This window comes from Scyliorhinus canicula, chromosome 1 (genome assembly GCF_902713615.1).
Source record: "Scyliorhinus canicula chromosome 1, sScyCan1.1, whole genome shotgun sequence".
In the NCBI taxonomy this organism is placed as follows: domain Eukaryota; kingdom Metazoa; phylum Chordata; class Chondrichthyes; order Carcharhiniformes; family Scyliorhinidae; genus Scyliorhinus; species Scyliorhinus canicula.
This window is the reverse complement of record NC_052146.1, coordinates 176,478,906-176,494,691: the sequence shown is the minus strand read 5'-3', so window position 1 is coordinate 176,494,691 and position 15,786 is coordinate 176,478,906. Positions and strand designations below refer to the sequence as shown.

At 42.9% G+C, this 15,786-nt stretch overlaps 1 protein-coding gene across 9 annotated transcripts in view; it reads right to left on the bottom strand.

Annotated features, from left to right (window-relative positions):
• The window catches only part of afdna (afadin, adherens junction formation factor a), a 253,647-nt gene that overhangs the window by 206,241 nt on the left and 31,620 nt on the right, over window positions 1–15,786 (bottom strand). Inside the window, exon 1 of one of the 9 annotated variants that reach the window (XM_038803258.1) lies at window positions 5,576–5,663. The exons of the other annotated variants lie outside the window; for them this stretch is intronic. The gene's annotated coding sequence lies outside the window, so the exon portion shown is untranslated. Of the gene's footprint in view, window positions 1–5,575; window positions 5,664–15,786 lie in introns of those variants that run through there. 9 annotated transcript variants of the gene reach the window in all.

Below are 15,786 nucleotides of genomic sequence, written 5' to 3'. Positions count from 1 at the left end.
GTCATTAATGAAAATCACAAACAGCAGAGGACCCAGAACTGATCCCTGCGGTACACCACTGGTAACTGGGCTCCAGGCTGAATATTTGCCATCCACCGCCACTCTCTGACTTCTATCGGTTAGCTAGTTCGTTATCCAACTGGCCAAATTTCCCACTACCCCATGCCTTCTTACTTTCTGCATAAGCCTACCATTGGGAACCTTATCAAATGCCTTACTAAAATCCATGTACACCACATCCATTGCTTTACCTTCATCCACATGCTTGGTCACTTCCTCAAAGAATTCAATAAGACGTGAGAGGCAAGACCTACCCGTCACAAATCCATGTTGACTATCCCTAATCAAGCAGTGTCTTTCCAGATGCTCAGAAATCCTATCCCTCAGTACCCTTTCCATTACTTTGCCTACCACCGAAGTAAGACTAACTGGCCTGTAATTCCCAGGGTTATCCCTATTCCCTTTTTTGAACAGACATTCGCCACTCTCCAATCCCCTGGTACCACCCCTGTTGACAGTGAGGACGAAAAGATCATTGCCAACGGCTTTGCAAAGGATCCCTGGTGGTTAGAAACAGGAAAGGAGAGGTCACCCTGTTGGGAGTTTTCTATAGGCCACCTAATAGTTCTAGAGATGTAGAGGAAAGGATGGCGAAGATGATTCTGGAAAAGAGCGAAAGTAACAGGGTAGTTGTTATGGGAGACTTTAACTTTCCTAATATTGACTGGAAAAGATATAGTTCGAGTACATTGGATGGGTCGTTCTTTGTACAATGTGTGCAGGAGGGTTTTCTGACACAATATGTTGACAGGCCAACAAGAGGTGAGGCCACTTTGGATTTGGTTTTGGGTAATGAACCAGGCCAGGTGTTAGATCTGGAGGTAGGTGAACACTTTGGAGACAGTGACCACAATTCGGTGACCTTTACGTTAGTGATGGAAAGGGATAAGTATACCCCGCAGAGCAAGAGTTATAGCTGGGGGAAGGGCAATTATGATGCCATTAGACATGACTTAGGATGTGTTGGTTGGAGAAGTAGGCTGCAAGGGTTGGGCACACTGGATATGTGGAGCTTGTTCAAGGAACAGCTATTGCATGTTCTTGATAAGTACGTACCAGTCAGGCAGGGAGGAAGGGGTCGAGCGAGGGAACCGTGGTTTACCAAAGAAGTGGAATCTCTTGTTAAGAGGAAGAAGGAGGCCTATGTGAAGATGAGGCGTGAAGTTTCAGTTGGGGCGCTTGATAGTTACAAGGAAGCGAGGAAGGATCTAAAGAGAGAGCTGAGACGAGCAAGGAGGGGACATGAGAAGTCTTTGGCAGGTAGGATCAAGGAAAACCCAAAAGCTTTCTATAGGTATGTCAGGAATAAAAGAATGACTAGGGTAAGAGTAGGGCCAGTCAAGGACAGTGGTGGGAAGTTGTGTGTGGAGGCTGAGGAGATAAGCGAGATACTAAATGAATACTTTTCGTCAGTATTCACTCAAGAAAAAGATAATATTGAGGAGGAGAATGCTGAGACCCAGGCTATTAGAATAGATGGCATTGAGGTGCGTAGGGAAGAAGTGTTGGCAATTCTGGACAAGGTGAAAATAGATAAGTCCCCGGGGCCGGATGGGATTTATCCTAGGATTCTCTGGGAAGCCAGGGAAGAGATTGCTGAGCCTTTGGCTTTGATTTTTAGGTCATCATTGGCTACAGGAATAGTGCCAGAGGACTGGAGGATAGCAAATGTGGTCCCTTTGTTCAAGAAGGGGAGTAGAGATAACCCCGGTAACTATAGGCCGGTGAGCCTCACGTCTGTGGTGGGTAAAGTCTTGGAGAGGATTATAAAAGATACGATTTATAATCATCTAGATAGGAATAATATGATTAGGGATAGTCAGCATGGTTTTGTGAAGGGTAGGTCATGCCTCACAAACCTTATCGAGTTCTTTGAGAAGGTGACTGAACAGGTAGACGAGGGTAGAGCAGTTGATGTGGTGTATATGGATTTCAGTAAAGCGTTTGATAAGGTTCCCCACGGTCGGCTATTGCAGAAAATACGGAGGCTGGGGATTGAGGGTGATTTAGAGATGTGGATCAGAAATTGGCTAGTTGAAAGAAGACAGAGAGTGGTAGTTGATGGGAAATGTTCAGAATGGAGTTCAGTTACGAGTGGCGTACCACAAGGATCTGTTCTGGGGCCGTTGCTGTTTGTCATTTTTATAAATGACCTAGAGGAGGGCGCAGAAGGATGGGTGAGTAAATTTGCAGACGACACTAAAGTCGGTGGAGTTGTAGACAGTGCGGAAGGATGTTGCAGGTTACAGAGGGACATAGATAAGCTGCAGAGCTGGGCTGAGAGGTGGCAAATGGAGTTTAATGTGGAGAAGTGTGAGGTGATTCACTTTGGAAAGAATAACAGGAATGCGGAATATTTGGCTAATGGTAAAATTCTTGGTAGTGTGGATGAGCAGAGGGATCTCGGTGTCCATGTACATAGATCCCTGAAAGTTGCCACCCAGGTTGATAGGGTTGTGAAGAAGGCCTATGGTGTGTTGGCCTTTATTGGTAGAGGGATTGAGTTCCGGAGCCATGAGGTCATGATGCAGCTGTACCAAACTCTGGTACGGCCGCATTTGGAGTATTGCGTACAGTTCTGGTCGCCTCATTATAGGAAGGACGTGGAAGCTTTGGAACGGGTGCAGAGGAGATTTACCAGGATGTTGCCTGGTATGGAGGGAAAATCTTATGAGGAAAGGCTGATGGACTTGAGGTTGTTTTCGTTAGAGAGAAGAAGGTTAAGAGGTGACTTAATAGAGGCATACAAAATGATCAGAGGGTTAGATAGGGTGGACAGCGAGAGCCTTCTCCCGCGGATGGAGGTGGCTAGCACGAGGGGACATAGCCTTAAATTGAGGGGTAATAGATATAGGACAGAGGTCAGAGGTGGGTTTTTTACGCAAAGAGTGGTGAGGCCGTGGAATGCCCTACCTGCAACAGTAGTGAACTCGCCAACATTGAGGGCATTTAAAAATTTATTGGATAAGCATATGGATGATAAGGGCATAGTGTAGGTTAGATGGCCTTTAGTTTTTTTTTTCTCCATGTCGGTGCAACATCGAGGGCCGAAGGGCCTGTACTGCGCTGTATCGTTCTATGTTCTATGTTCTAATTTCATCTCTTGCTTCCCATAGAATGCTTGGATATATCCCGTCAGGCCCAGGGACTTGTCTATCCTCACGTTTTTCAAAATGCCCAACACATCTTCCTTCCTAACAAGTATCTCCTCGAGCTTACCAGTCTGTTTCACATTGTCCTCTCCAGCAATATGGCCCCTCTTATTCGTAAATACTGAAGAAAAGTACTCGTTCAAGACCTCTCCCATCTCTTCTGACTCGATACACAATCTCCCGCTACTGTCCTTGATCGGACCCACCCTCGCTCTAGTCATTCTCATATTTCTCACATATGTGTAAAAGGCCTTGGGGTTTTCCTTGATTCTACCCGCCAAAGATTTTTCATGCCCTCTCTTAGCTCTTCTAATCCCTTTCTTCAGTTCCCTCCTGGCTATCTTGTTTCCCTCAAGCGCCCTGTCTGAACCTTGTTTCCTCATCCTTACACAAGTATCCTTCTTCCTCTTAACAAGACATTTAACCTCTTGTCAACCATGTTTCCCTCACTCGACCATCTCTTCCCTGCCTGACAGGGAAATACATATCAAGCACACGTAGTATCTGTTCCTTGAACAAGTTCCACATTTCAATTGTGTCCTTCCCTGACAGCCTATGTTCCCAACTTATGCACTTCAATTCTTGTCTGACAGTATCGTATTTACCCTTCCCCCAATTGTAAACCTGTTGCACGCACCTATCCCTCTCCATTACTAAAGTGAAAGTCACAGAATTGTGGTCACTATCTCCAAAATACTCCCCCACTAACAAATCTATCACTTGCCCTGGTTCATTATCAAGTACTAAATCCAGTATGGCCTCCCCTCTGGTCGGACAATCTACATACTGTGTTAGAAAAGCTTCCTGGACACACTGCACAAACACCACCCCATCCAAACTATTTGATCTAAAGAGTTTCCACTCAATATTTGGGAAGTTGAAGTCACCGATGACTACTACCCTGTGACTTCTGCACCTTTCCAAAATCTGTTTCCCAATCTGTTCCTCCACATCTCTGCTACTATTGGGGGGGCCTATAAAAAACTCGCAACAAGGTGACTGCTCCTTTCCTATTTCTGACTTCAACCCATACTACCTCAGTAGGCAGATTCCTCCTCGAACTGCCTTTCTGCAGCTGTTACACTATCTCTAATTAATAATGCAACCCCCCCCCCCCCCAACCTCTTTTACCACCCTCCCTAATCTTATTGAAACATCTATAACCAGGAACCTCCAACAACCATTTCTGCCCCTCTTCTATCCAAGTTTCCGTGATGGCCACCACATCGTAGTCCCAAGTACCGATCCATGCCTTAAGTTCACCCACCTTATTCCTAATGGTTCTTGCGTTGAATTATACACATTTCAACCCATCTCCATGCCTGCATGTACTCTCATTTGTCAGTGTTACCTTCCTCACTTCTTAAATACATGCTTTGACATCCTGAACATCGGCTGCCTTAGCTGCTGGACTACAAATCCTGTTCCCATTCCCCTACCAAATTAGTTTCAACCCTCCCGAAGAGTACTAGAAAACCTCCCTCCGAGGATATTAGTGCCCCTCTGGTTCGGATGCAACCCGTCCTGCTTGTACAGGTCTCACCTTCCCAGAATGCACTCCAATTATCCAAATATCTGAAGCCCTCCCTCCTACACCATTCCTGCAGCCACGTGTTCAACTGCACTCTCTCCCTATTCCGAGGATCGCTATCACGTGGCACCGGCAACAAACCAGAGATGACAACTCTGTCTGTCCTGGCTTTTAACTTCCAGCCTAACTCCCTAAACTCATTTGTTACATTCCCTTTTCCTACCTATGTCGTTTGTATCAATGTGCACCACGACTTCTGGCTGCTCACCGTCCTCCTTAAGGATCCTGAAGACACGATCCGAGATATCCCTGGCCCTGGCACCCGGGAGGCAACGTGCCTTCCGGGAGTCTCGCTTGCGACCACAGAATCTCCTATCTATTCCCCTAACCATGGAGTCTCCCATCACTATTGCTTTTCTATTCTCCCCCCTTCCCTTCTGAGCCCCAGAGCCAGACTCAGTGCCAGAGACCTGGCCGCTGGGGCCTTCCCCCAGTAGGTCATCCCTCCAAAATGGTATACTTGTTTTGAAGGGGAACGGCCACGAGGGAACCCCGCAATGCCTGCCTGTTCATTTTCTTTCCCCTGACTATAACCCAGCTACTCTTGTCTTGTACCTTGGATGTGGCTACCTCCCTGTAACTCTTTTCTATTACCCCGTGCCTCCCGGATGATCCGAAGTCGCTCCAGCTCCAGTTCCCTAACACCGTCTCTGAGAAGCTGGAGTTGGGTGCACTTCCAGCAGGTATAGTCACAGGGGACACCGGTGGTATCCCTCACCACCCACATCCTACAGGAGGAGCATGCAACTGCCCAACCTCCATCCCCTCTTACCTTACAGAATACAGGTGCACTGTGGACCAACTGGAACTCGGCCCTCCGACTCTGCTCCCAGTCAGCTGTACTCTGTAAACTTCTGGCTCCCTTCACACTCTGAGGAAATGTAGGAAATGAAATGAAAAGGAGCACCTTATCCCTCCTCACCAAACTCCCTCAGTCACCAAACTCTCACTATAGCACTCAAATGCACCCAAATTCAGCACTCAGTGCAAACAAACTCTGCACTGTAACTAGCTCAGATTTATACTGTGACTCTAGCCTCTGAAAACTGGCCTAATCCAATTAACTAATTAACAAGCCCCAAGTTCACCGAGATTTTTTGCTCGTCTTTTGGAGATGAAATTCCCCCAACTATATTCTTTATGTGAAATTATAAATGGGTCGTATTTTTCATGTATATATTCCTTTACATAATTAAATGTTATCCTTCAACTTTTAAAGCGGAGTATACAATACTATTTGCTTAAATCCTTCGGCGGTTCTTCTAGAGTTAGGTGCACAAGGCAGTACCGCTTTCTGGTAGCACTGCTGGATGATCCAAGGATTTTGCGAACTGAAACTGACAGCAAGGGAGGAAATACTGTTATTTATCACCACTATGGAGAGAATTTGAATCTTGGTGACATTATAGGTTTGATGCACATGTAAATTCCTGATGAAGGTGATGGCTCCAAGGGGCTCAGGAAAGTCTGACAAAGTGTTAAGTTTCTGCACAAACCAGATTTCTATTTGATTTTTCTGGTGGTTAGATTCATCTTTTCTGTGATTGGTTCCTGGACAAATACTGCCTCCATACCCCCACCACTTTTGCTTATGCACCTCAACCCCTCATACCAATTCATAGAAAGCAGTCTCATTATTACAAAGATAATGGTAACCAGCTTGTTTTCTTAAATTTGTTTTTCAAAACATAATTCCTATTTTTAAGGATAAGAAAACAGTATTCCATTCACTAGGAAAAGTATTCTCCAATCCAGAGATTTTTTTTTAAAGTGCAGGTTGTGGAGCAGGTGTCAGGAGGCCAGTGAGCAATTGGTTGCAGCATTCCCACAGTGGTGCCGATCGTGCGAGAAGCACCCAACAACCTCTACCGGCATTTTTATTGAGAATGGTGGCAGCTCCCGCCTTTTAAATAAGGAGGAAATGAGGCTGTGCACAATCTTCTGTCCAGAACAGACAGCAGTGAGGTCACACACCCTGCACTTACACTTGACGTCATGCACCATGTTCTTGCTTTTGGCACCAAATCAGAGGAGAACTTTTTTCCATTTTCGAGCTGCTGGCAAACAAGATGTTATAACCCCCACAGAGGTCACGTGGTGTGAACCATCCAGTTCCCCGTGGCCCTTACTGAGCCCAGGTAACAGGGCGGGTCATTCCCTTTAACGAGGGGAATCTGTGCAGTATAAAAACCTCGACCTGGGTGACTATCGGAGCGGGAGAACCCTTCAGGGTGTGGATAAGTTTAATCTAATAGCAATAAACCTGTGTGAAGACAGGGCTTTGCCTTCACAAGGACTGTGCAGTGGTCACCTTTACCAATTTAGTCATGGACGGGTCCATCTGCAACACATGGATTAGTAATTGCAAGCTCAAGCAGTTTTGTCCCTTGCTCGCTTCTCCCATCTCATGCCACAGGGAAAATTTGGTAGATAAATCAAACAAGACTCACCCACTACCTCAGTAGTGGGGTTACAAAGTTTAGAAATTGAAGACGCCACTCAATGTACATTCTGTTCCTTTGCTATCTTCAAGTGCTTCTTTTAAGTGGTATTCAAGGTCAAGTACTGATTCTTCAATTGAGCGCCGACACAATAGGTAATAATCAGCAGGAGGTTTCCTTCTCATGCCAGGAGGCTTCAGGTGTCAGAAGCAAATGTTGAAGCACTCTCAAGGCCAGTCCCTCTGACAGTACACCCTGCGCTGCTACTTCTGATGGATAGGTCCTGTGGTTGGATAACACATATCTAGAGGTAGTGATAAAAGAGTCTGGGACTTTGGCTGAAAGATATGCCTTTGAGAATACAACGTTGGGCTCGCTCTTCACTTGTCTGTAAAACAGCTTTTCCTTTTTTGGCAAAGTTTCCAGATGGTGTTTGTGAGGAAGACTTCACAAGGATGACTGTATCTGGTGCCTCAGTTGATATTGGGTGCTTCATCCGATTTGCTCGACTTTTTCAAAGCTTTTTGATACAATCTAGTGGCTTACCAGGTTATTTTAGGAGGTTAAGAGTCGCCCACATTGCTGTGGGTCTGGTGTCACATACAGGCTCGACTGGTACAGAAAGCAGATTTCCTTCCATAAGGAACTTGCTACATTGCCTTGCTGAGACAGAAATTTAGAAAAATGTAAATTTTAAAATATCAAATAAACTTTCAGCCCACAACTATTAACTTTAAATGGACTATTGTTTAAGATTGTATCAACACTCATCATTGCTCCAACTATACAGCTGTTTCAATAGAAACTAGTTGCAGTAGTTGCCAAAACCAGTCCCACACAGAAATTATTCATAAACATATGGGAGTAACTTGGCAATTCAGTTCCAACCCTAGAAAATTTGCAGTGAACTGAGAATTTAAAATACAAAACGTTTCAATGTCAGGCAAACAAAGGAAGTCTTTTTTTCCAAGAAACACCACAACTTGATCTGTCATAGTATTTCATGCGACAAAAATATCACAGAACATATAATAATCTAAGAACCATGCAAGCATGCAATCTCAGAGATAGAGCAGTTTTTCGGTCATTTGGATTCCGGGATAAAGCACTGCACATTCCCATTCAGAAAATCAACTGCTTCTGATCTACATACCCATGCATGAAGATGTATTGAAGGCTGTATATCCTAATAGTCCTTTTTTTCCCCCAGTGTGTCCATTTATACAGGTTTCACTGTACACTCAAGAATTGGGTGGACAGCAATATGGCAGAGTGCTGAAAGATCCACTAAGGCATAGTTTACTGGGTAATTCATCAGGTGCAGTAACACTATTATGGGGGGAGGATGATGAAAAAACAGAGTAGACAGTGGTGTAGTGATAATGTTCCTGGACTAGTAATGCAGAAGCCCAGGCTAATGCTCTGGGGAAATTAGTTCAAATCCCAATTTAAATTCCACTAATAAATCTGAAATATAGTAATATATCCGGAATAAACAAAACCAGTCTAGTTATGACCATGAAACTGTTGTCAATTATCGTAAAATGATGCCCTTTAGCGAGGAAATCTGCCACCCTTAACTGGCCTGACCTACATGTGACTCCAGCCTCTTAGAAATGTGGTTAATTTTCTGTCAATTCTCAAACACATCTAGTAAAGTGAAAGTTGTTGGTGTTGTGTAGTTGAAGTTAAGCAATTTATTGTAATGCTTCCTGCATCGGCAAATGCTAAATTGCAGATGAGTGAACTTTCGGGGTCACTATTGAAAACACAAACAGATTTGTGCAGTAAAATAATTTGTGAGAGGGGTTTGCAAATGATGGACTTGACAATTCAAAATGGAATTGGATTTCTAGCTAAAAAATAAGAATGTAATAATAATATTGATAATAATCTTTAATATTGTCACAAGTAGGCTTACATTAACACCACGATGAAGTTACTGTGAAAATCCCCTTGTCACCACATCCGGCGCCTGTTCAGATACACAGAGGGAAAATTCAGAATGCCCAATGCGCCCAACAGCAATGTGCAAGGTTACAGGGATACAGCACGGAAATGAAACTAGGTAGAGTGCTCTTTCAGAGAACCAGTATAGACCCGATAGATTGAATGGCCTCCTTATGCACTGTAAAAGATTTTGCGAACTTACGAGACTAAGCTCTTTGATGATATTGGATTGCAAGTCACTTCAATTATCAGTAGAATTTACACTAAGACTATGCCATATCATTATTCCCCATCTTCTCTGAACAGTATCGTTTGGCACTGCATTTACTTTATGTTATACCTCTTGAAACAGTTCATTCTTCTACATTAAAAAGTTCTAAATAAATTGAAGTTGTCTAGATTTTGTCCGGAAGAATAAAGTTTAGCCAATCTGATTCTAACCCGAACAGATTCAGAAAGCCAAAAATTGGAAAGAACTGTGCCACCCATTTGTTCACTGGTTGTTAACAACTACTCACTAGGCATACTGGATTCAAGTTTCTGGTCCAACATAACAGACAAAATACATGGGCAGTCTTCACTGTGTAACGTGGCATCCAAATTAGTAGAACAGGTTAAGCTACAAGAAGGTAACACTGAGCCAGAAAAAAAAGAATGCGTGAAAAATATGAGTATAAAAATTGCACAGCAATACATTCCCTCAAACATCTGAAAAGTAAACATAACAGAACTAGCAGGTTGGCCAAAGTAACAACACAATTCTTCAGAAGTGGTTTGAGACACTAAAATACAGTATAAAACAAACATTAAGGCAGTTTAGAACAGGGGATGGTAGAAAAGATAGATTTTTTTTAAGAAAGGTGTGTTGGAAGGGTTAGAGATGATTGATAGCTTGATCAAAAGGATAGATCTTAAGACAGTTTTAAAAGGTGAGTTGAGAAATAGAGAAAAATTACTGAATTGTAATTCCAAAGAGTGAGCCTAAGGTAAATGAAGGTGGTATAGGAAGGATAGGTAGGCTTTTTGGAAAATGTGTGGCAGTGATGGAAAAGTTGTTTACAAAGTTGGAAACAATGGGGATCAGGAATAACAGCTGATTTGTCAGACGTTTAATGGGGAAAAGAATCAAGAAAGCAGAGGCCGAGTATCAAACAGGTGACCTTGGATAAAGGAGGCAGAGTAACTGCAGAATTATGGAGATCAGTACAAGATGGATGGAAGAGAGGGTATTGGTCAACTCAGGAAAAGGAACGAGAGAATCAATCTTGATGAAAGAAATTCATGAGCACTTCAAATTCTCCGCATTACACAACAGAGGGAAGGTGGGAAGAGGCTTGGGAAATTAAGGGAAATAATTGTGAATTGTTCTTATCCTTCAGGATCATCCTCGAGAGAAGCTGAGCAGGGAAAGCACAAGCGTTAGTCATGGCTGAACAATGGCAACTATAGTCAAGGACAGTTGTGTGGCAGAAACATGTTCAAACTGCTATCCAGACAGACAAGAGACATTATATTTCGAATTTTTCACAAGTGCAGTCACTGTAAACTACAAGTGTTTTCTGATACTAGCGACAGCATATTTACCATGAACCCAAAGTCAACATTTTTCTTCCAGCTCCTCTCTTGAAGGTATCAGACTTACTACATCCACAGGCACTAGTATCCAGCACTAATTCATATAATAGCCTATCATATCCACATGGGCAATTCCAGAAAAAAAAACTTACTGAACAATGGTCAGGAAAGCAAGAACCCGGATAGATTTTCAGCTCCCTGAACCAGGGCAATTAAGTAATTTGCAGCATTCTGACACCTCACTGCCTCAGGAAGGCAGACAGCATTATCAGAGACCCCTCCCACCCAGGCATTGCCTTCTTCCAGGCACTTCCATCAGGCAGAAGGTACAGAGGTCCAGACATGGGAACAGCTTCTTCCCCACAGCTACAAGACTCCTCAACGACTGCCCCTCGGACTGATCTGTTCCCTGTAAGAACACTATTCACGACGCCCTATGCTGCTCTTGCTCATGTATTTGCTTTGTTTGGCCCCTTGTTCCACACTGTAACGAATCATTGTTTTGTCGATGTACCATTTGTCAATGTTCTCTGTTGATTATTCTTGTGTCTACTATGTACATACTGCGTGCAGAAAAATACTTTTCACTATAGTTCGGTACATGTGACAATAAATCAAATCAAATCAAAATCTGCGCTACACCTTGCAAAACAATTCTCCTTGAATCTCCAAAATCTCCTTGAATATTATGCAGCAAGCTTCAATTTATGCACGCTGGTTTAGGATCATGGAATATTACCCAATTTTATCTATGCAACATGTCTCAATTTTGAGCACCGAGGGAAAATCTAATGATATTCCAGATTCTATTTTCTTATTCCTAATATAGTTACAAATAATCCCTTCTAGGTTCTTCAAGGCTTTAACATCATTTCTAAAGGAAGATGAACAAGTGGCTACAATATTAGAAAGGTGCCATGACTAATGACTTATCCAGATTTAGAATACCTACTGCTTGTATGCTGTGACTGTTTATAAAACCTAGGATTCCATAATAGCTTATTAACCTGTCACCCCACTTACCCCAAAGTCTCTGTGCTCTTTTCAGGAATCCCATTCATTTTGATGGAGGCCATTTATCATGATTATTTACAAATATTCTATGCCTGCAGTCAGTAGCGCCTCACTGCAGCCAGTAGCGCCTCACTGCAGCCAGCGGTCTGCTAAAGAACTCGGCTAAACGGACTGGCTCGGGGACTTTTTTCCCTTTTGGGAAGATAGCACACTAGATCTTCAAAAGTGGAGACTTACAATGGAGACTTACAAACTTTCTTGAGGGTGATAGTTTTCACGAGACTGAAACTTATCATGGACACTGACATTTGTGTGGGGATCTGTCTCAGTCATGTCTGTCATTTACTGTGCAATTTGGTGTGTTTGACCACAGCCTGCCTGATAGTTTATGTTAATACTCTTGAATTCATAATTATAAAAGGATAGATGGTAAATGGTTTTACTTTTCTGACATTTGTTGTTTAAAACTATTTAATCTTTGGCTTTATTCTCTTAGCAAGCACCTGGGATTTCATTCTTTATTTTAAACAAAAGGTACTGGTTCCGACCAGATCACAGGTTTAAAACACATTATGTATTGGAATTTTCAGGTAGGTTTTTAAATTGTCAGAGGTTACAGGAAAACCTATGTTCATCAAAAAAAAAAGATCTTCACAAAAATACTTAATCGTGCCATATACCATCACCGATCATGGTCTCTGCAGCACATCTGAAGAAATTCAACTGGCTTGCATGCAGTTTTGTCACTTGTCCCAACTGCAGAATGCCCTTCAGGTAAGCCCATAATTTTCATCATGGTACACAAATCATTCGCTCTCCCTACCTTGAAAAGACAATTTTATTAGTGAATTTACCACATGATAGAGTTTCTGTTTCTTCATTGTTATTTTACCATGGTTTTTGATGTGGACGTTACCTTCTTCATGACTTAACGTATATGCATAGGGTTGCTTTGTATTTCAACTTGAGCAGGTATCAGGATGCACATATACACCCATATACAGTGCATCTCCGGTCACACACAACCTGATGCAGTAATATGATGCAAAATTACTAAACTGGTCCCAACTAAGTTCCAAAATAATTTGTGATTTAGTTTACCATCAGAAATACATCTTTCATTGAAGACCTGAGAATGTATGGAAGATTCAACTTGAGGGGTACTAAAGTATGTACCACACACAGCTCAGAGTTCAATAAATAAATAGACTCTCAGAATTTATTTTGGAACAGAAGTTAGGCAAGTGATTCCAACTCCAGAAGGTTATGTGAATACATGAACACTAATCTTAACCATTCATGTGGCACTTTAATTCTAAAAAATTGGGTTGATCACAGGCCTTTCTTTCAGGATGAGCTCCCAGCACAGAAGAATTGATGTTGGAACTGTGAAGAACAGCAGGCAGAAACAGGCAACATAAAATAACTTGAATGTCCAGTGACCACAAAACATCAACATATTCTAGAACCTGAACATATTCTTGAACTCTAGAATGTGTTCACGTTCTTTGGTCACTGGATCAAAGAAGTTGAATCAAATTTTTGGGACTACTGTTATTTTATGTTGCCAGTTTCTGCCTGCTGTTCTTCACAGTTCCAACATCAATTCTTCTGAGCTGGGAGCTTATCCTGAAAAAAAGGGCTGTAGAATGATTTCTACTTTCTAATGCCTATTTAGTGCATAATACATAATAGCTATTTCACTTCTTTAATTTAAGTATTAACTGTTATTACAGCCTAAAATTAACAAAGAATTTACCTTCTAAAAAGCTATCTTCCAATGATGGTAAATTTACAAAACAAAGGAGTTCTTCAAACCCTACTTCTGTACTTGAGTGAGGTAACCCTGGGCAATCTTGTAAGAAATTTTGACAAATTTGTCATCATCCTTCTGTTGTATATTGGGAAGCCTTTAAAAGCGAGCAGCAATAAGGGGAGAGAAGATGAAATATGAGTGGAAGCTAGGTAGTAATATAAAAGAAGATAGTAAGAGTTTTTTTCAATATACAAGGTAAGAGAGGCAAAAATAAACATTGGACCACTGGAATATGTGGCTGGAGAAGTAATAGTAGGAAACAGAAATGGCAGACGAACTGAATAGTTACTTTGCATCAGTCTTTACGGTGGAAGACACCAGTGGGATGCCAGAGCTCCAGGAGAATCAGGAGGCAGAGGGGAGTGCAGTAGCCATCACCAAGGAGAAGGTTCTGGGGAAACTGAAAGGTTTGAAGATGGAAAAGTTACCTGGACTGGATGGACTGTACCCCAGGATTCTAAAAAAGATAGCTGAGGAGATTGTGGAGGCATTGGTGGTGATCTTTCAGGAATCACTTGGAGGCAGGAAGGACCCAGAGGACTGGAAAGTGGCAAATGAAACACCAATGTTTAAGAAGGGAGGGAAGCAGAAGGCGGGAAATTATAGGCCGGTTAGGCTGACTTCGGTCATTGGAAAGATTTTAGAGTCCGTTATTAAAGAGGAGATCGCGGAGTACTTGATAAAATAGGACTGAGTCAGCACGGCTTTGTCAAAGGGAGGTCAAGTCTGACAAATCTGATATCAGTTCTTTTGAGGAGGTAATAAGGAAGTTAGACAAAGGGGAACCAATGGACCTGATTTATTTAGATTTCCATAAGGCCTTTGACATGGTGCCACATAGGAGATTGCTAAATAAGTTAAGAGCCCATGGTGTTAAGAGGAAGATCTTGGTATGGATAGAGGATTGGCTGACTGACAGAAGGCAGAGATTGGGGATAAAGGGGTCTTTTTCAGGATGGCAGCCAGTGACTAGTGTTGTATCTCAGGGGTCTGTGCTGGGACCACAATTTTTCACAATATACATTAATGATCTGGAAGAAGGAACTGAGGCACTGTTGCTAAGTTTGCAGATGATACAAAGATCTGTAGAGGGACAGGTAGTACTGAGGAAGCAAGAGGATTTGGACAGGCGAGGAGAGTGGGCAACGAAGTGGCAGATGAAATACAATGTGGAAAAGTGTGAGGTTATGCACTTTGGAAGGAGGAATTTAGACATAGACTATTTTCTAAATGGGGAAATGCTTAGAAATCCAGAAGCACAAAGGGACTTGGGAGTCCTTGTTCACGATTCTCCTAAGGTTAACGTGCAGGTTCAGTCGGCAGTTAAGAAGGCAAACGCAATGTTAGCATTCATGTCAAGAGGGCTAGAAGACAAGACCAGGGATTACTTCTGAGGCTGTATAAGGCTCTGGCCAGACCAGAGTATTGTGAGCAGTTTTGAGCCCCATATTAAGGAAAGATGTGCTGGCATTGGAAAGGGTCCAGAGGAGGTTCACAAGAATGATCATGGAATTTACAGTGCAGAAGGAGGCCATTCGGCCCATCGAGTCTGTACCAGCTCTTGGAAAGGGCACCCTACTTAAGTTCATGCCTCCACTCTATCCCCATAGCCCAGTAACCCCAACTCACCTTTTTGGACACTAAGGGCAATTTATCATGGCCAATCCACCTAACCTGCACATCTTTGGACTGTGGCTGGAAACCGGAGCACCTGGAGGAAACCCACGCAGACATGGGGAGAACGTGCAGACTCCGCACAGACAGTGACCCAAGCTGGAAATCAAATCTGGTACCCTGGAGCTATGAAGCAACAGTGCTAACCACTGTGCTGCCTTGGAATGAAGAGCTTGTCGTATGAGGAACGGTTGAGGACAAGGGTCTGTACTCATTGGAGTTTAGAAGGATGAGGGGGAATCTTATTGAAACTTACAGGATACTGCGAGGCCTGGATAGAGTGGACGTGGAGAGAATGTTTCAACTTGTAGGGAAAACTAGAACCAGAGGACACAATCTCAGACGAAAGGGATGATCCTTTAAAACAGAGATGAGGAAGAATTTCTTCATCCAGGGGGTTGCGAATCTGTGGAACTCTTCGCCGCAGAAGGCTGTGGAGGCCAAATCACCGAGTGTCTTTAAGACATAGATAGATGGGTCAAGTGGCCTAATTCTGCTTCTATGTCATATGGT